At 62.7% G+C, this 20,294-nt stretch overlaps 5 pseudogenes; all 5 read right to left on the bottom strand.

The window, feature by feature from the left end:
* Nucleotides 1-2,180: 2,180 nt before the first annotated feature.
* LOC142870127 (uncharacterized) lies at nt 2,181-2,299 on the bottom strand (annotated as a pseudogene).
* Nucleotides 2,300-6,128: 3,829 nt separating this feature from the next.
* On the bottom strand, nt 6,129-6,247 carry LOC142870125 (uncharacterized; annotated as a pseudogene).
* Nucleotides 6,248-10,070: 3,823 nt separating this feature from the next.
* Nucleotides 10,071-10,189, bottom strand: LOC142870124 (uncharacterized; annotated as a pseudogene).
* Nucleotides 10,190-14,035: 3,846 nt separating this feature from the next.
* LOC142870162 (uncharacterized) lies at nt 14,036-14,155 on the bottom strand (annotated as a pseudogene).
* A 3,850-nt stretch (nt 14,156-18,005) lies between these two features.
* On the bottom strand, nt 18,006-18,125 carry LOC142870161 (uncharacterized; annotated as a pseudogene).
* Between the last annotated feature and the right edge of the window lie 2,169 nt (nt 18,126-20,294).

The raw sequence follows: 20,294 nt of genomic DNA, 5'->3' as shown, positions 1-20,294 counted from the left end.
GGAACACCACTGCAGGCCACGGCCCTTCCCACCTCCTCCTCCTCCTCCTCCTCCTCCTCCTCCCACCCCGCCCCCGCCCCCGCCCCCACATGGCACAGGGCCCAGAGACACCTCAGACACTTGCTACCCAAAGTGCAAAGGGCATCAGTTGCTCCTCCAAACCCCCCCCCCCAGCCCAGCAGACCACGTTGTCCAGCCAGCCCCCGGGCCTCCCTGGGGTGCCCAGCACAAAAGTGCAGACACCCACCGGACCCTCAATCTCAGTTTTCGGATGTTTTTGCCACTCTAAGGACCCGCAGGCCAGCTGGGCCTTCTGGCAGGACAGAGAGCCCCGGAATCCGACGTGGAGAGCTGGGTATACGTCCCCATGAGGAGGCGGTCCCCACCTCCGCGGCTATCCCCTTGCGGGGAGCGGCAGCCGCGGGGCCTCAGAGAAGACACCAGGCTGGGCCCCCACGGCACAGCGGGAGCACGTCCCCCGCAGGCCACTTAGCGACGGCGGCCAGCCGGCGGACGGTTGGGTTGCACGAGACGCTGCGGCCGCCCTGCTACCGGGTTCCTGGGAGGGCGTCCTGGAACCAGCGTCCACACCAAGCCCTTGGAAGGCCCAGGCGACGGAGGAGCCCCGTCAGGCAGGGGCCGAGGACGGTGACGGCCCGGGCGGGGACGAGCGTGTCAGGCAGGGGCAGAGGACGGTGACAGGTGATAGGCCGGGCGGGAAGGAGTCAGTCAGGCAGGGGCCGTGGAGGAGACGGGCTGGGTAAGGGTTAGGGTTAGTGTCAGGGCACAAGTCACAATCGCAAAGACCTGGAAGCCACCCGAGTGCCCATCGACCCACGAGTGGGTAAATAAAATGTGGCGCGTGGACACCACGGAGTGCTATTCGGCTATGAGGAGCAGCGGTGAGGGGGCACCTCTCGTGGTTCTCCTGGCCAGAGCTGGAACCCGTTCCAGTAAGCCAAGTATCCCAAGAATGGACACACGAGCACCACGTGCTCGCGCTCACCAGCAAATGGGTACGAACCGATGGACACCTAAGTGGACACAGAGGAATCACCTTCTTCGGGTGGGTGTCGGGCGGGTGGGGGGAGGGGATGGGCATACACATCCATTAGGAATGGGGTGGGTACGCACCGACTGGGGGATGGGCGCACTTGAAGCTCTGACCCGAGGGGGGAGGCTGGGAGAGGGCAACGCACCCGACCTTAACATTGGTGCCCCCACAATATGCTGGAACAACATGAGAGGTAAATGAATAAGAACACGGGGGGGGGGGGGAGGGGGGCACGGGCAACACATGTCACCTTAATACTTGGACTCCCATCATCTGCTTGAAAAGAGAGAGAAAAGAAAATGCAATAATAGAGATAAGAGACACTTTTTAAAAATAATGAATCCGGCCGGGCGCTGTGGCTCACGCCTGTAATCCTAGCTCTTGGGAGGCCGAGGCGGGCGGATTGCTCAAGGTCAGGAGTTCAAAACCAGCCTGAGCAAGAGCGAGACCCCGTCTCTACTATAAATAGAAAGAAATTAATTGGCCAACTGATATATATATAAAAAATTAGCGGGGCATGGTGGCGCATGCCTGCAGTCCCAGCTACCCTGGAGGCTGAGGCAGAAGGATCACTCGAGCCCAGGAGTTTGAAGTTGCTGTGAGCTAGGCTGACGCCACGGCACTCACTCTAGCCTGGGCAACAAACCGAGACTCTGTCTCAAAAAAAAAAAAAAAAAAAATGAATCCGAAGAGAAAAGTAAAAGGAGGCCTGTGGAGCAGGTCTGGGTGTGACTCCGGATCCCCGAACATCAGGTGCCACCACCAAAGATTCCTACGTGTAGCCCATAGAACCCCAAAAGCAACGGGAGGAGTTCTGGTCACATACTCCCTCAAAATGACATCCTGGCCTTCTTCTGGAACTCCCTCCCCTCTCAGACTCTCAAGGTTTCCTCCAGCGTGTCGGCTCCCACAGAGCAGACCTTTGGTCTGAGACCTGACTGTCCAGAAGCCACGCATGCTGCCGCGTGGCGGCGGTGTCACGGCTCGGGACAAGAGGAGGCCCAACGGCGCGGGCTGGGGCGCCAGGCACCGCGGCGGGCGCTGAGGGTGGGGGTCACCCCCACCCCGGGCCGCCCCCGCACTCCCAGAAACGCGACAGAACCAGAGGCAAAAAAAAAAAAGAAGAAGCCTACGGCACCCGGTATTCCCGGGCGGTCTCCCATCCAAGTTCTAACCAGGCCCGACCCTGCTTAGCTTCCGAGACCAGACGGGATCGGGCGCGTTCGGGGTGGTGTGGCCGTGGACGGCGGAGGGCGCCCCTGCCCCGCTCAAGAAGCCGAGCCTCTCTGCGCTTCCCCGCCGCCTCCTCCCGCCCCAGGCCCCGCGCCGGGTCGGGCCTGTTGAGTTCGCCGGCCGGGTCCCGCGGGCTCCGAGGGACGGGGGGTGACAGGCGGGGCGGGCAGGGAGCGGCGGGCCGGGGTTGGGGGCTGTCTCTGTACACACACACACTCACACTCACACTCACTCACTCACTCACACTCACACAAGATGCGCCTCCACGGCTGGACCCGCCCAGGTGGAGACCTTCAAGCCCCCCTCCTCTCCTCGCCTGGCCTCCTTCACCTCCCCGCCCCCCACCCCCAGCGCGCCGGGGCCGCAGACTGCGCACGGGCGGGAGGGGCGGGGCGCTCGCCCTTTGACCCCAGCCAGGGGCGGCCCTCCCCCACAACCCCTTTCAGCTGCGCCCCCCACCCTGTGGCCCGGCGGCCGCCTATTCCCCCGGGCCAGGGCTGGGGCACAGCGCACGGGGGAGGGGAGCCAGTGTATGGGGCGTCTCTCTCTCTCGGGATGTGTCCCATGGGTGGGGTTGGGTGGGGTGGCGTGGTTTGTGGGGCGCTGAAGAAATCAGTCCCCTCCATCTCCTCCCTCTGGAAAACACCCAAGCCCTTGGAGAACTGCCCGCACCGCTACCGTGGGGGCCGGGACCCTCCTCTGTGTCCTCCTGTGGCCCAGTCCAAGGGGCCTGGGCCTGGCCGGGGCTGCACTGGACCCCAACCACCCTGGCGTGTGGACTCGCTAAAAATCGGCCATTAGATATTGGATTCCAGCGTCATTGAGGTCATTTCACTAATGAGTGCACCGCAAAGAGTTTCCTAATCCATCTGTGAGGGTGGCAACCGAAAGAGAATTTTAGAGCTGACAGAATAGGCGAGGAAAGGCATAGGAGATTTCCACACCCAGTAAGGAAGCCTTTCCCGAAGTGGAAGAAAGAAAGGAGCAAACAGAGACACCGGTAGCCCGCCCGGATCAGAGTCTGCCCCTGAGAGAAAGTACCCTGACCAGGTTCACCCGTGGGTGGGTCGCGAGCTAGCGGCACTCAGAAGAGCGAGGCCCGCAGTCTGTGCAGAAGACACCTGCACTCGGGTGTGTGTGGCGGCACAATTCACAAGCAGCTCCAGATGTTAAGCCAAGGAGAAGCCAGGGAGTTCCCAACGCCCCAGGTGTCCTCAGCCCACGACTGGCTGCTGTGGGAATGCGAAGCCCGGCTCCTTGTCTCAGAGCGGGGCAACCAGGAGGTGTGATGTCCACCCCGGGGTTCCCAGGAGGATCAGACTGAAGCTGGGACTTGGCCTGAAAGTGTCCCCTCGCATGGCCACCCCCTTCCCCTTCCTGCTCCTCTACTCCTGGTGCCCCTCCATCCAGGGGCCAGACCTTAAAGAGTCACCCGCAAGAGAATCCTGGTCCCAAAGGAGCCTTCTGGGGGACCCCTGCTGAGAGAGGTTGTGGGCATGGCCCGCTGGGGCTCTGCCCGACCCAGGGCTGAGAGATGCAACCTCCCAGCTCTGGGTCCCTGCAGGAAGTGTTGGCAAGCACAGGGCCAGTCCTCCAAAGGCCCAGGTGCAGGGAGCCCAGGCCAAGCAGCCTGTGGAAGAAGCCACATGCTGTGCCACCCCGGGGAACACCACTGCAGGCCACGGCCCTTCCCACCTCCTCCTCCTCCTCCTCCTCCTCCTCCTCCCACCCCGCCCCCGCCCCCGCCCCCACATGGCACAGGGCCCAGAGACACCTCAGACACTTGCTACCCAAAGTGCAAAGGGCATCAGTTGCTCCTCCAAACCCCCCCCCCCAGCCCAGCAGACCACGTTGTCCAGCCAGCCCCCGGGCCTCCCTGGGGTGCCCAGCACAAAAGTGCAGACACCCACCGGACCCTCAATCTCAGTTTTCGGATGTTTTTGCCACTCTAAGGACCCGCAGGCCAGCTGGGCCTTCTGGCAGGACAGAGAGCCCCGGAATCCGACGTGGAGAGCTGGGTATACGTCCCCATGAGGAGGCGGTCCCCACCTCCGCGGCTATCCCCTTGCGGGGAGCGGCAGCCGCGGGGCCTCAGAGAAGACACCAGGCTGGGCCCCCACGGCACAGCGGGAGCACGTCCCCCGCAGGCCACTTAGCGACGGCGGCCAGCCGGCGGACGGTTGGGTTGCACGAGACGCTGCGGCCGCCCTGCTACCGGGTTCCTGGGAGGGCGTCCTGGAACCAGCGTCCACACCAAGCCCTTGGAAGGCCCAGGCGACGGAGGAGCCCCGTCAGGCAGGGGCCGAGGACGGTGACGGCCCGGGCGGGGACGAGCGTGTCAGGCAGGGGCAGAGGACGGTGACAGGTGATAGGCCGGGCGGGAAGGAGTCAGTCAGGCAGGGGCCGTGGAGGAGACGGGCTGGGTAAGGGTTAGGGTTAGTGTCAGGGCACAAGTCACAATCGCAAAGACCTGGAAGCCACCCGAGTGCCCATCGACCCACGAGTGGGTAAATAAAATGTGGCGCGTGGACACCACGGAGTGCTATTCGGCTATGAGGAGCAGCGGTGAGGGGGCACCTCTCGTGGTTCTCCTGGCCAGAGCTGGAACCCGTTCCAGTAAGCCAAGTATCCCAAGAATGGACACACGAGCACCACGTGCTCGCGCTCACCAGCAAATGGGTACGAACCGATGGACACCTAAGTGGACACAGAGGAATCACCTTCTTCGGGTGGGTGTCGGGCGGGTGGGGGGAGGGGATGGGCATACACATCCATTAGGAATGGGGTGGGTACGCACCGACTGGGGGATGGGCGCACTTGAAGCTCTGACCCGAGGGGGGAGGCTGGGAGAGGGCAACGCACCCGACCTTAACATTGGTGCCCCCACAATATGCTGGAACAACATGAGAGGTAAATGAATAAGAACACGGGGGGGGGGGAGGGGGGCACGGGCAACACATGTCACCTTAATACTTGGACTCCCATCATCTGCTTGAAAAGAGAGAGAAAAGAAAATGCAATAATAGAGATAAGAGACACTTTTTAAAAATAATGAATCCGGCCGGGCGCTGTGGCTCACGCCTGTAATCCTAGCTCTTGGGAGGCCGAGGCGGGCGGATTGCTCAAGGTCAGGAGTTCAAAACCAGCCTGAGCAAGAGCGAGACCCCGTCTCTACTATAAATAGAAAGAAATTAATTGGCCAACTGATATATATATAAAAAATTAGCGGGGCATGGTGGCGCATGCCTGCAGTCCCAGCTACCCTGGAGGCTGAGGCAGAAGGATCACTCGAGCCCAGGAGTTTGAAGTTGCTGTGAGCTAGGCTGACGCCACGGCACTCACTCTAGCCTGGGCAACAAACCGAGACTCTGTCTCAAAAAAAAAAAAAAAAAAAATGAATCCGAAGAGAAAAGTAAAAGGAGGCCTGTGGAGCAGGTCTGGGTGTGACTCCGGATCCCCGAACATCAGGTGCCACCACCAAAGATTCCTACGTGTAGCCCATAGAACCCCAAAAGCAACGGGAGGAGTTCTGGTCACATACTCCCTCAAAATGACATCCTGGCCTTCTTCTGGAACTCCCTCCCCTCTCAGACTCTCAAGGTTTCCTCCAGCGTGTCGGCTCCCACAGAGCAGACCTTTGGTCTGAGACCTGACTGTCCAGAAGCCACGCATGCTGCCGCGTGGCGGCGGTGTCACGGCTCGGGACAAGAGGAGGCCCAACGGCGCGGGCTGGGGCGCCAGGCACCGCGGCGGGCGCTGAGGGTGGGGGTCACCCCCACCCCGGGCCGCCCCCGCACTCCCAGAAACGCGACAGAACCAGAGGCAAAAAAAAAAAAGAAGAAGCCTACGGCACCCGGTATTCCCGGGCGGTCTCCCATCCAAGTTCTAACCAGGCCCGACCCTGCTTAGCTTCCGAGACCAGACGGGATCGGGCGCGTTCGGGGTGGTGTGGCCGTGGACGGCGGAGGGCGCCCCTGCCCCGCTCAAGAAGCCGAGCCTCTCTGCGCTTCCCCGCCGCCTCCTCCCGCCCCAGGCCCCGCGCCGGGTCGGGCCTGTTGAGTTCGCCGGCCGGGTCCCGCGGGCTCCGAGGGACGGGGGGTGACAGGCGGGGCGGGCAGGGAGCGGCGGGCCGGGGTTGGGGGCTGTCTCTGTACACACACACACTCACACTCACACTCACTCACTCACTCACACTCACACAAGATGCGCCTCCACGGCTGGACCCGCCCAGGTGGAGACCTTCAAGCCCCCCTCCTCTCCTCGCCTGGCCTCCTTCACCTCCCCGCCCCCCACCCCCAGCGCGCCGGGGCCGCAGACTGCGCACGGGCGGGAGGGGCGGGGCGCTCGCCCTTTGACCCCAGCCAGGGGCGGCCCTCCCCCACAACCCCTTTCAGCTGCGCCCCCCACCCTGTGGCCCGGCGGCCGCCTATTCCCCCGGGCCAGGGCTGGGGCACAGCGCACGGGGGAGGGGAGCCAGTGTATGGGGCGTCTCTCTCTCTCGGGATGTGTCCCATGGGTGGGGTTGGGTGGGGTGGCGTGGTTTGTGGGGCGCTGAAGAAATCAGTCCCCTCCATCTCCTCCCTCTGGAAAACACCCAAGCCCTTGGAGAACTGCCCGCACCGCTACCGTGGGGGCCGGGACCCTCCTCTGTGTCCTCCTGTGGCCCAGTCCAAGGGGCCTGGGCCTGGCCGGGGCTGCACTGGACCCCAACCACCCTGGCGTGTGGACTCGCTAAAAATCGGCCATTAGATATTGGATTCCAGCGTCATTGAGGTCATTTCACTAATGAGTGCACCGCAAAGAGTTTCCTAATCCATCTGTGAGGGTGGCAACCGAAAGAGAATTTTAGAGCTGACAGAATAGGCGAGGAAAGGCATAGGAGATTTCCACACCCAGTAAGGAAGCCTTTCCCGAAGTGGAAGAAAGAAAGGAGCAAACAGAGACACCGGTAGCCCGCCCGGATCAGAGTCTGCCCCTGAGAGAAAGTACCCTGACCAGGTTCACCCGTGGGTGGGTCGCGAGCTAGCGGCATTCAGAAGAGCGAGGCCCGCAGTCTGTGCAGAAGACACCTGCACTCGGGTGTGTGTGGCGGCACAATTCACAAGCAGCTCCAGATGTTAAACCAAGGAGAAGCCAGGGAGTTCCCAACGCCCCAGGTGTCCTCAGCCCACGACTGGCTGCTGTGGGAATGCGAAGCCCGGCTCCTTGTCTCAGAGCGGGGCAACCAGGAGGTGTGATGTCCACCCCGGGGTTCCCAGGAGGATCAGACTGAAGCTGGGACTTGGCCTGAAAGTGTCCCCTCGCATGGCCACCCCCTTCCCCTTCCTGCACCTCTACTCCTGGTGCCCCTCCATCCAGGGGCCAGACCTTAAAGAGTCACCCGCAAGAGAATCCTGGTCCCAAAGGAGCCTTCTGGGGGACCCCTGCTGAGAGAGGTTGTGGGCATGGCCCGCTGGGGCTCTGCCCGACCCAGGGCTGAGAGATGCAACCTCCCAGCTCTGGGTCCCTGCAGGAAGTGTTGGCAAGCACAGGGCCAGTCCTCCAAAGGCCCAGGTGCAGGGAGCCCAGGCCAAGCATCCCGTGGAAGAAGCCACATGCTGTGCCACCCCGGGGAACACCACTGCAGGCCACGGCCCTTCCCACCTCCTCCTCCTCCTCCTCCTCCTCCTCCTCCTCCCACCCCGCCCCCGCCCCCACATGGCACAGGGCCCAGAGACACCTCAGACACTTGCTACCCAAAGTGCAAAGGGCATCAGTTGCTCCTCCAAACCCCCCCCCAGCCCAGCAGACCACGTTGTCCAGCCAGCCCCCGGGCCTCCCTGGGGTGCCCAGCACAAAAGTGCAGACACCCACCGGACCCTCAATCTCAGTTTTCGGATGTTTTTGCCACTCTAAGGACCCGCAGGCCAGCTGGGCCTTCTGGCAGGACAGAGAGCCCCGGAATCCGACGTGGAGAGCTGGGTATACGTCCCCATGAGGAGGCGGTCCCCACCTCCGCGGCTATCCCCTTGCGGGGAGCGGCAGCCGCGGGGCCTCAGAGAAGACACCAGGCTGGGCCCCCACGGCACAGCGGGAGCACGTCCCCCGCAGGCCACTTAGCGACGGCGGCCAGCCGGCGGACGGTTGGGTTGCACGAGACGCTGCGGCCGCCCTGCTACCGGGTTCCTGGGAGGGCGTCCTGGAACCAGCGTCCACACCAAGCCCTTGGAAGGCCCAGGCGACGGAGGAGCCCCGTCAGGCAGGGGCCGAGGACGGTGACGGCCCGGGCGGGGACGAGCGTGTCAGGCAGGGGCAGAGGACGGTGACAGGTGATAGGCCGGGCGGGAAGGAGTCAGTCAGGCAGGGGCCGTGGAGGAGACGGGCTGGGTAAGGGTTAGGGTTAGTGTCAGGGCACAAGTCACAATCGCAAAGACCTGGAAGCCACCCGAGTGCCCATCGACCCACGAGTGGGTAAATAAAATGTGGCGCGTGGACACCACGGAGTGCTATTCGGCTATGAGGAGCAGCGGTGAGGGGGCACCTCTCGTGGTTCTCCTGGCCAGAGCTGGAACCCGTTCCAGTAAGCCAAGTATCCCAAGAATGGACACACGAGCACCACGTGCTCACGCTCACCAGCAAATGGGTACGAACCGATGGACACCTAAGTGGACACAGAGGAATCACCTTCTTCGGGTGGGTGTCGGGCGGGTGGGGGGAGGGGATGGGCATACACATCCATTAGGAATGGGGTGGGTACGCACCGACTGGGGGATGGGCGCACTTGAAGCTCTGACCCGAGGGGGGAGGCTGGGAGAGGGCAACGCACCCGACCTTAACATTGGTGCCCCCACAATATGCTGGAACAACATGAGAGGTAAATGAATAAGAACACGGGGGGGGGGAGGGGGGCACGGGCAACACATGTCACCTTAATACTTGGACTCCCATCATCTGCTTGAAAAGAGAGAGAAAAGAAAATGCAATAATAGAGATAAGAGACACTTTTTAAAAATAATGAATCCGGCCGGGCGCTGTGGCTCACGCCTGTAATCCTAGCTCTTGGGAGGCCGAGGCGGGCGGATTGCTCAAGGTCAGGAGTTCAAAACCAGCCTGAGCAAGAGCGAGACCCCGTCTCTACTATAAATAGAAAGAAATTAATTGGCCAACTGATATATATATAAAAAATTAGCGGGGCATGGTGGCGCATGCCTGCAGTCCCAGCTACCCTGGAGGCTGAGGCAGAAGGATCACTCGAGCCCAGGAGTTTGAAGTTGCTGTGAGCTAGGCTGACGCCACGGCACTCACTCTAGCCTGGGCAACAAACCGAGACTCTGTCTCAAAAAAAAAAAAAAAAAATGAATCCGAAGAGAAAAGTAAAAGGAGGCCTGTGGAGCAGGTCTGGGTGTGACTCCGGATCCCCGAACATCAGGTGCCACCACCAAAGATTCCTACGTGTAGCCCATAGAACCCCAAAAGCAACGGGAGGAGTTCTGGTCACATACTCCCTCAAAATGACATCCTGGCCTTCTTCTGGAACTCCCTCCCCTCTCAGACTCTCAAGGTTTCCTCCAGCGTGTCGGCTCCCACAGAGCAGACCTTTGGTCTGAGACCTGACTGTCCAGAAGCCACGCATGCTGCCGCGTGGCGGCGGTGTCACGGCTCGGGACAAGAGGAGGCCCAACGGTGCGGGCTGGGGCGCCAGGCACCGCGGCGGGCGCTGAGGGTGGGGGTCACCCCCACCCCGGGCCGCCCCCGCACTCCCAGAAACGCGACAGAACCAGAGGCAAAAAAAAAAAAAAGAAGAAGCCTACGGCACCCGGTATTCCCGGGCGGTCTCCCATCCAAGTTCTAACCAGGCCCGACCCTGCTTAGCTTCCGAGACCAGACGGGATCGGGCGCGTTCGGGGTGGTGTGGCCGTGGACGGCGGAGGGCGCCCCTGCCCCGCTCAAGAAGCCGAGCCTCTCTGCGCTTCCCCGCCGCCTCCTCCCGCCCCAGGCCCCGCGCCGGGTCGGGCCTGTTGAGTTCGCCGGCCGGGTCCCGCGGGCTCCGAGGGACGGGGGGTGACAGGCGGGGCGGGCAGGGAGCGGCGGGCCGGGGTTGGGGGCTGTCTCTGTACACACACACACTCACACTCACACTCACTCACTCACTCACACTCACACAAGATGCGCCTCCACGGCTGGACCCGCCAAGGTGGAGACCTTCAAGCCCCCCTCCTCTCCTCGCCTGGCCTCCTTCACCTCCCCGCCCCCCACCCCCAGCGCGCCGGGGCCGCAGACTGCGCACGGGCGGGAGGGGCGGGGCGCTCGCCCTTTGACCCCAGCCAGGGGCGGCCCTCCCCCACAACCCCTTTCAGCTGCGCCCCCCACCCTGTGGCCCGGCGGCCGCCTATTCCCCCGGGCCAGGGCTGGGGCACAGCGCACGGGGGAGGGGAGCCAGTGTATGGGGCGTCTCTCTCTCTCTCGGGATGTGTCCCATGGGTGGGGTGGGGTGGCGTGGTTTGTGGGGCGCTGAAGAAATCAGTCCCCTCCATCTCCTCCCTCTGGAAAACACCCAAGCCCTTGGAGAACTGCCCGCACCGCTACCGTGGGGGCCGGGACCCTCCTCTGTGTCCTCCTGTGGCCCAGTCCAAGGGGCCTGGGCCTGGCCGGGGCTGCACTGGACCCCAACCACCCTGGCGTGTGGACTCGCTAAAAATCGGCCATTAGATATTGGATTCCAGCGTCATTGAGGTCATTTCACTAATGAGTGCACCGCAAAGAGTTTCCTAATCCATCTGTGAGGGTGGCAACCGAAAGAGAATTTTAGAGCTGACAGAATAGGCGAGGAAAGGCATAAGAGATTTCCACACCCAGTAAGGAAGCCTTTCCCGAAGTGGAAGAAAGAAAGGAGCAAACAGAGACACCGGTAGCCCGCCCGGATCAGAGTCTGCCCCTGAGAGAAAGTACCCTGACCAGGTTCACCCGTGGGTGGGTCGCGAGCTAGCGGCACTCAGAAGAGCGAGGCCCGCAGTCTGTGCAGAAGACACCTGCACTCGGGTGTGTGTGGCGGCACAATTCACAAGCAGCTCCAGATGTTAAGCCAAGGAGAAGCCAGGGAGTTCCCAACGCCCCAGGTGTCCTCAGCCCACGACTGGCTGCTGTGGGAATGCGAAGCCCGGCTCCTTGTCTCAGAGCGGGGCAACCAGGAGGTGTGATGTCCACCCCGGGGTTCCCAGGAGGATCAGACTGAAGCTGGGACTTGGCCTGAAAGTGTCCCCTCGCATGGCCACCCCCTTCCCCTTCCTGCTCCTCTACTCCTGGTGCCCCTCCATCCAGGGGCCAGACCTTAAAGAGTCACCCGCAAGAGAATCCTGGTCCCAAAGGAGCCTTCTGGGGGACCCCTGCTGAGAGAGGTTGTGGGCATGGCCCGCTGGGGCTCTGCCCGACCCAGGGCTGAGAGATGCAACCTCCCAGCTCTGGGTCCCTGCAGGAAGTGTTGGCAAGCACAGGGCCAGTCCTCCAAAGGCCCAGGTGCAGGGAGCCCAGGCCAAGCAGCCTGTGGAAGAAGCCACATGCTGTGCCACCCCGGGGAACACCACTGCAGGCCACGGCCCTTCCCACCTCCTCCTCCTCCTCCTCCTCCTCCTCCTCCTCCTCCTCCTCCTCCTCCTCCTCCCACCCCGCCCCCGCCCCCGCCCCCACATGGCACAGGGCCCAGAGACACCTCAGACACTTGCTACCCAAAGTGCAAAGGGCATCAGTTGCTCCTCCAAACCCCCCCCCCAGCCCAGCAGACCACGTTGTCCAGCCAGCCCCCGGGCCTCCCTGGGGTGCCCAGCACAAAAGTGCAGACACCCACCGGACCCTCAATCTCAGTTTTCGGATGTTTTTGCCACTCTAAGGACCCGCAGGCCAGCTGGGCCTTCTGGCAGGACAGAGAGCCCCGGAATCCGACGTGGAGAGCTGGGTATACGTCCCCATGAGGAGGCGGTCCCCACCTCCGCGGCTATCCCCTTGCGGGGAGCGGCAGCCGCGGGGCCTCAGAGAAGACACCAGGCTGGGCCCCCACGGCACAGCGGGAGCACGTCCCCCGCAGGCCACTTAGCGACGGCGGCCAGCCGGCGGACGGTTGGGTTGCACGAGACGCTGCGGCCGCCCTGCTACCGGGTTCCTGGGAGGGCGTCCTGGAACCAGCGTCCACACCAAGCCCTTGGAAGGCCCAGGCGACGGAGGAGCCCCGTCAGGCAGGGGCCGAGGACGGTGACGGCCCGGGCGGGGACGAGCGTGTCAGGCAGGGGCAGAGGACGGTGACAGGTGATAGGCCGGGCGGGAAGGAGTCAGTCAGGCAGGGGCCGTGGAGGAGACGGGCTGGGTAAGGGTTAGGGTTAGTGTCAGGGCACAAGTCACAATCGCAAAGACCTGGAAGCCACCCGAGTGCCCATCGACCCACGAGTGGGTAAATAAAATGTGGCGCGTGGACACCACGGAGTGCTATTCGGCTATGAGGAGCAGCGGTGAGGGGGCACCTCTCGTGGTTCTCCTGGCCAGAGCTGGAACCCGTTCCAGTAAGCCAAGTATCCCAAGAATGGACACACGAGCACCACGTGCTCGCGCTCACCAGCAAATGGGTACGAACCGATGGACACCTAAGTGGACACAGAGGAATCACCTTCTTCGGGTGGGTGTCGGGCGGGTGGGGGGAGGGGATGGGCATACACATCCATTAGGAATGGGGTGGGTACGCACCGACTGGGGGATGGGCGCACTTGAAGCTCTGACCCGAGGGGGGAGGCTGGGAGAGGGCAACGCACCCGACCTTAACATTGGTGCCCCCACAATATGCTGGAACAACATGAGAGGTAAATGAATAAGAACACGGGGGGGGGGAGGGGGGCACGGGCAACACATGTCACCTTAATACTTGGACTCCCATCATCTGCTTGAAAAGAGAGAGAAAAGAAAATGCAATAATAGAGATAAGAGACACTTTTTAAAAATAATGAATCCGGCCGGGCGCTGTGGCTCACGCCTGTAATCCTAGCTCTTGGGAGGCCGAGGCGGGCGGATTGCTCAAGGTCAGGAGTTCAAAACCAGCCTGAGCAAGAGCGAGACCCCGTCTCTACTATAAATAGAAAGAAATTAATTGGCCAACTGATATATATATAAAAAATTAGCGGGGCATGGTGGCGCATGCCTGCAGTCCCAGCTACCCTGGAGGCTGAGGCAGAAGGATCACTCGAGCCCAGGAGTTTGAAGTTGCTGTGAGCTAGGCTGACGCCACGGCACTCACTCTAGCCTGGGCAACAAACCGAGAATCTCTCTCAAAAAAAAAAAAAAAAAATGAATCCGAAGAGAAAAGTAAAAGGAGGCCTGTGGAGCAGGTCTGGGTGTGACTCCGGATCCCCGAACATCAGGTGCCACCACCAAAGATTCCTACGTGTAGCCCATAGAACCCCAAAAGCAACGGGAGGAGTTCTGGTCACATACTCCCTCAAAATGACATCCTGGCCTTCTTCTGGAACTCCCTCCCCTCTCAGACTCTCAAGGTTTCCTCCAGCGTGTCGGCTCCCACAGAGCAGACCTTTGGTCTGAGACCTGACTGTCCAGAAGCCACGCATGCTGCCGCGTGGCGGCGGTGTCACGGCTCGGGACAAGAGGAGGCCCAACGGTGCGGGCTGGGGCGCCAGGCACCGCGGCGGGCGCTGAGGGTGGGGGTCACCCCCACCCCGGGCCGCCCCCGCACTCCCAGAAACGCGACAGAACCAGAGGCAAAAAAAAAAAAGAAGAAGCCTACGGCACCCGGTATACACCGGGCGGTCTCCCATCCAAGTTCTAACCAGGCCCGACCCTGCTTAGCTTCCGAGACCAGACGGGATCGGGCGCGTTCGGGGTGGTGTGGCCGTGGACGGCGGAGGGCGCCCCTGCCCCGCTCAAGAAGCCGAGCCTCTCTGCGCTTCCCCGCCGCCTCCTCCCGCCCCAGGCCCCGCGCCGGGTCGGGCCTGTTGAGTTCGCCGGCCGGGTCCCGCGGGCTCCGAGGGACGGGGGGTGACAGGCGGGGCGGGCAGGGAGCGGCGGGCCGGGGTTGGGGGCTGTCTCTGTACACACACACACTCACACTCACACTCACTCACTCACTCACACTCACACAAGATGCGCCTCCACGGCTGGACCCGCCAAGGTGGAGACCTTCAAGCCCCCCTCCTCTCCTCGCCTGGCCTCCTTCACCTCCCCGCCCCCCACCCCCAGCGCGCCGGGGCCGCAGACTGCGCACGGGCGGGAGGGGCGGGGCGCTCGCCCTTTGACCCCAGCCAGGGGCGGCCCTCCCCCACAACCCCTTTCAGCTGCGCCCCCCACCCTGTGGCCCGGCGGCCGCCTATTCCCCCGGGCCAGGGCTGGGGCACAGCGCACGGGGGAGGGGAGCCAGTGTATGGGGCGTCTCTCTCTCTCGGGATGTGTCCCATGGGTGGGGTGGGGTGGCGTGGTTTGTGGGGCGCTGAAGAAATCAGTCCCCTCCATCTCCTCCCTCTGGAAAACACCCAAGCCCTTGGAGAACTGCCCGCACCGCTACCGTGGGGGCCGGGACCCTCCTCTGTGTCCTCCTGTGGCCCAGTCCAAGGGGCCTGGGCCTGGCCGGGGCTGCACTGGACCCCAACCACCCTGGCGTGTGGACTCGCTAAAAATCGGCCATTAGATATTGGATTCCAGCGTCATTGAGGTCATTTCACTAATGAGTGCACCGCAAAGAGTTTCCTAATCCATCTGTGAGGGTGGCAACCGAAAGAGAATTTTAGAGCTGACAGAATAGGCGAGGAAAGGCATAAGAGATTTCCACACCCAGTAAGGAAGCCTTTCCCGAAGTGGAAGAAAGAAAGGAGCAAACAGAGACACCGGTAGCCCGCCCGGATCAGAGTCTGCCCCTGAGAGAAAGTACCCTGACCAGGTTCACCCGTGGGTGGGTCGCGAGCTAGCGGCACTCAGAAGAGCGAGGCCCGCAGTCTGTGCAGAAGACACCTGCACTCGGGTGTGTGTGGCGGCACAATTCACAAGCAGCTCCAGATGTTAAACCAAGGAGAAGCCAGGGAGTTCCCAACGCCCCAGGTGTCCTCAGCCCACGACTGGCTGCTGTGGGAATGCGAAGCCCGGCTCCTTGTCTCAGAGCGGGGCAACCAGGAGGTGTGATGTCCACCCCGGGGTTCCCAGGAGGATCAGACTGAAGCTGGGACTTGGCCTGAAAGTGTCCCCTCGCATGGCCACCCCCTTCCCCTTCCTGCTCCTCTACTCCTGGTGCCCCTCCATCCAGGGGCCAGACCTTAAAGAGTCACCCGCAAGAGAATCCTGGTCCCAAAGGAGCCTTCTGGGGGACCCCTGCTGAGAGAGGTTGTGGGCATGGCCCGCTGGGGCTCTGCCCGACCCAGGGCTGAGAGATGCAACCTCCCAGCTCTGGGTCCCTGCAGGAAGTGTTGGCAAGCACAGGGCCAGTCCTCCAAAGGCCCAGGTGCAGGGAGCCCAGGCCAAGCAGCCTGTGGAAGAAGCCACATGCTGTGCCACCCCGGGGAACACCACTGCAGGCCACGGCCCTTCCCACCTCCTCCTCCTCCTCCTCCTCCTCCTCCTCCTCCTCCTCCTCCTCCTCCTCCTCCTCCTCCCACCCCGCCCCCGCCCCCGCCCCCACATGGCACAGGGCCCAGAGACACCTCAGACACTTGCTACCCAAAGTGCAAAGGGCATCAGTTGCTCCTCCAAACCCCCCCCCAGCCCAGCAGACCACGTTGTCCAGCCAGCCCCCGGGCCTCCCTGGGGTGCCCAGCACAAAAGTGCAGACACCCACCGGACCCTCAATCTCAGTTTTCGGATGTTTTTGCCACTCTAAGGACCCGCAGGCCAGCTGGGCCTTCTGGCAGGACAGAGAGCCCCGGAATCCGACGTGGAGAGCTGGGTATACGTCCCCATGAGGAGGCGGTCCCCACCTCCGCGGCTATCCCCTTGCGGGGAGCGGCAGCCGCGGGGCCTCAGAGAAGACACCAGGCTGGGCCCCCACGGCACAGCGGGAGCACGTCCCCCGCAGGCCACTTAGCGACGGCGGCCAGCCGGCGGACGGTTGGGTTGCACGAGACGCTGCGGCCGCCCTGCTACCGGGTTCCTGGGAGGGCGTCCTGGAACCAGCGTCCACACCAAGCCCTTGGAAGGCCCAGGCGACGGAGGAGCCCCGTCAGGCAGGGGCCGAGGACGGTGACGGCCCGGGCGGGGACGAGCGTGTCAGGCAGGGGCAGAGGACGGTGACAGGTGATAGGCCGGGCGGGAAGGAGTCAGTCAGGCAGGGGCCGTGGAGGAGACGGGCTGGGTAAGGGTTAGGGTTAGTGTCAGGGCACAAGTCACAATCGCAAAGACCTGGAAGCCACCCGAGTGCCCATCGACCCACGAGTGGGTAAATAAAATGTGGCGCGTGGACACCACGGAGTGCTATTCGGCTATGAGGAGCAGCGGTGAGGGGGCACCTCTCGTGGTTCTCCTGGCCAGAGCTGGAACCCGTTCCAGTAAGCCAAGTATCCCAAGAATGGACACACGAGCACCACGTGCTCGCGCTCACCAGCAAATGGGTACGAACCGATGGACACCTAAGTGGACACAGAGGAATCACCTTCTTCGGGTGGGTGTCGGGCGGGTGGGGGGAGGGGATGGGCATACACATCCATTAGGAATGGGGTGGGTACGCACCGACTGGGGGATGGGCGCACTTGAAGCTCTGACCCGAGGGGGGAGGCTGGGAGAGGGCAACGCACCCGACCTTAACATTGGTGCCCCCACAATATGCTGGAACAACATGAGAGGTAAATGAATAAGAACACGGGGGGGGGGAGGGGGGCACGGGCAACACATGTCACCTTAATACTTGGACTCCCATCATCTGCTTGAAAAGAGAGAGAAAAGAAAATGCAATAATAGAGATAAGAGACACTTTTTAAAAATAATGAATCCGGCCGGGCGCTGTGGCTCACGCCTGTAATCCTAGCTCTTGGGAGGCCGAGGCGGGCGGATTGCTCAAGGTCAGGAGTTCAAAACCAGCCTGAGCAAGAGCGAGACCCCGTCTCTACTATAAATAGAAAGAAATTAATTGGCCAACTGATATATATATAAAAAATTAGCGGGGCATGGTGGCGCATGCCTGCAGTCCCAGCTACCCTGGAGGCTGAGGCAGAAGGATCACTCGAGCCCAGGAGTTTGAAGTTGCTGTGAGCTAGGCTGACGCCACAGCACTCACTCTAGCCTGGGCAACAAACCGAGACTCTGTCTCAAAAAAAAAAAAAAAAAAATGAATCCGAAGAGAAAAGTAAAAGGAGGCCTGTGGAGCAGGTCTGGGTGTGACTCCGGATCCCCGAACATCAGGTGCCACCACCAAAGATTCCTACGTGTAGCCCATAGAACCCCAAAAGCAACGGGAGGAGTTCTGGTCACATACTCCCTCAAAATGACATCCTGGCCTTCTTCTGGAACTCCCTCCCCTCTCAGACTCTCAAGGTTTCCTCCAGCGTGTCGGCTCCCACAGAGCAGACCTTTGGTCTGAGACCTGACTGTCCAGAAGCCACGCATGCTGCCGCGTGGCGGCGGTGTCACGGCTCGGGACAAGAGGAGGCCCAACGGTGCGGGCTGGGGCGCCAGGCACCGCGGCGGGCGCTGAGGGTGGGGGTCACCCCCACCCCGGGCCGCCCCCGCACTCCCAGAAACGCGACAGAACCAGAGGCAAAAAAAGAAAAGAAGAAGCCTACGGCACCCGGTATACACCGGGCGGTCTCCCATCCAAGTTCTAACCAGGCCCGACCCTGCTTAGCTTCCGAGACCAGACGGGATCGGGCGCGTTCGGGGTGGTGTGGCCGTGGACGGCGGAGGGCGCCCCTGCCCCGCTCAAGAAGCCGAGCCTCTCTGCGCTTCCCCGCCGCCTCCTCCCGCCCCAGGCCCCGCGCCGGGTCGGGCCTGTTGAGTTCGCCGGCCGGGTCCCGCGGGCTCCGAGGGACGGGGGGTGACAGGCGGGGCGGGCAGGGAGCGGCGGGCCGGGGTTGGGGGCTGTCTCTGTACACACACACACTCACACTCACACTCACTCACTCACTCACACTCACACAAGATGCGCCTCCACGGCTGGACCCGCCAAGGTGGAGACCTTCAAGCCCCCCTCCTCTCCTCGCCTGGCCTCCTTCACCTCCCCGCCCCCCACCCCCAGCGCGCCGGGGCCGCAGACTGCGCACGGGCGGGAGGGGCGGGGCGCTCGCCCTTTGACCCCAGCCAGGGGCGGCCCTCCCCCACAACCCCTTTCAGCTGCGCCCCCCACCCTGTGGCCCGGCGGCCGCCTATTCCCCCGGGCCAGGGCTGGGGCACAGCGCACGGGGGAGGGGAGCCAGTGTATGGGGCGTCTCTCTCTCTCGGGATGTGTCCCATGGGTGGGGTGGTGTGGTTTGTGGGGCGCTGAAGAAATCAGTCCCCTCCATCTCCTCCCTCTGGAAAACACCCAAGCCCTTGGAGAACTGCCCGCACCGCTACCGTGGGGGCCGGGACCCTCCTCTGTGTCCTCCTGTGGCCCAGTCCAAGGGGCCTGGGCCTGGCCGGGGCTGCACTGGACCCCAACCACCCTGGCGTGTGGACTCGCTAAAAATCGGCCATTAGATATTGGATTCCAGCGTCATTGAGGTCATTTCACTAATGAGTGCACCGCAAAGAGTTTCCTAATCCATCTGTGAGGGTGGCAACCGAAAGAGAATTTTAGAGCTGACAGAATAGGCGAGGAAAGGCATAGGAGATTTCCACACCCAGTAAGGAAGCCTTTCCCGAAGTGGAAGAAAGAAAGGAGCAAACAGAGACACCGGTAGCCCGCCCGGATCAGAGCCTGCCCCTGAGAGAAAGTACCCTGACCAGGTTCACCCGTGGGTGGGTCGCGAGCTAGCGGCACTCAGAAGAGCGAGGCCCGCAGTCTGTGCAGAAGACACCTGCACTCGGGTGTGTGTGGCGGCACAATTCACAAGCAGCTCCAGATGTTAAGCCAAGGAGAAGCCAGGGAGTTCCCAACGCCCCAGGTGTCCTCAGCCCACGACTGGCTGCTGTGGGAATGCGAAGCCCGGCTCCTTGTCTCAGAGCGGGGCAACCAGGAGGTGTGATGTCCACCCCGGGGTTCCCAGGAGGATCAGACTGAAGCTGGGACTTGGCCTGAAAGTGTCCCCTCGCATGGCCACCCCCTTCCCCTTCCTGCTCCTCTACTCCTGGTGCCCCTCCATCCAGGGGCCAGACCTTAAAGAGTCACCCGCAAGAGAATCCTGGTCCCAAAGGAGCCTTCTGGGGGACCCCTGCTGAGAGAGGTTGTGGGCATGGCCCGCTGGGGCTCTGCCCGACCCAGGGCTGAGAGATGCAACCTCCCAGCTCTGGGTCCCTGCAGGAAGTGTTGGCAAGCACAGGGCCAGTCCTCCAAAGGCCCAGGTGCAGGGAGCCCAGGCCAAGCAGCCTGTGGAAGAAGCCACATGCTGTGCCACCCCGGGGAACACCACTGCAGGCCACGGCCCTTCCCACCTCCTCCTCCTCCTCCTCCTCCTCCTCCTCCCACCCCGCCCCCGCCCCCGCCCCCACATGGCACAGGGCCCAGAGACACCTCAGACACTTGCTACCCAAAGTGCAAAGGGCATCAGTTGCTCCTCCAAACCCCCCCCCCCAGCCCAGCAGACCACGTTGTCCAGCCAGCCCCCGGGCCTCCCTGGGGTGCCCAGCACAAAAGTGCAGACACCCACCGGACCCTCAATCTCAGTTTTCGGATGTTTTTGCCACTCTAAGGACCCGCAGGCCAGCTGGGCCTTCTGGCAGGACAGAGAGCCCCGGAATCCGACGTGGAGAGCTGGGTATACGTCCCCATGAGGAGGCGGTCCCCACCTCCGCGGCTATCCCCTTGCGGGGAGCGGCAGCCGCGGGGCCTCAGAGAAGACACCAGGCTGGGCCCCCACGGCACAGCGGGAGCACGTCCCCCGCAGGCCACTTAGCGACGGCGGCCAGCCGGCGGACGGTTGGGTTGCAC

The sequence above is a fragment of the Microcebus murinus genome, chromosome 3, assembly GCF_040939455.1.
Source record: "Microcebus murinus isolate Inina chromosome 3, M.murinus_Inina_mat1.0, whole genome shotgun sequence".
NCBI lineage: Eukaryota > Metazoa > Chordata > Mammalia > Primates > Cheirogaleidae > Microcebus > Microcebus murinus.
Note: the sequence above shows the minus strand (reverse complement) of the source record. Positions and strands in the feature narration are given on the sequence as shown.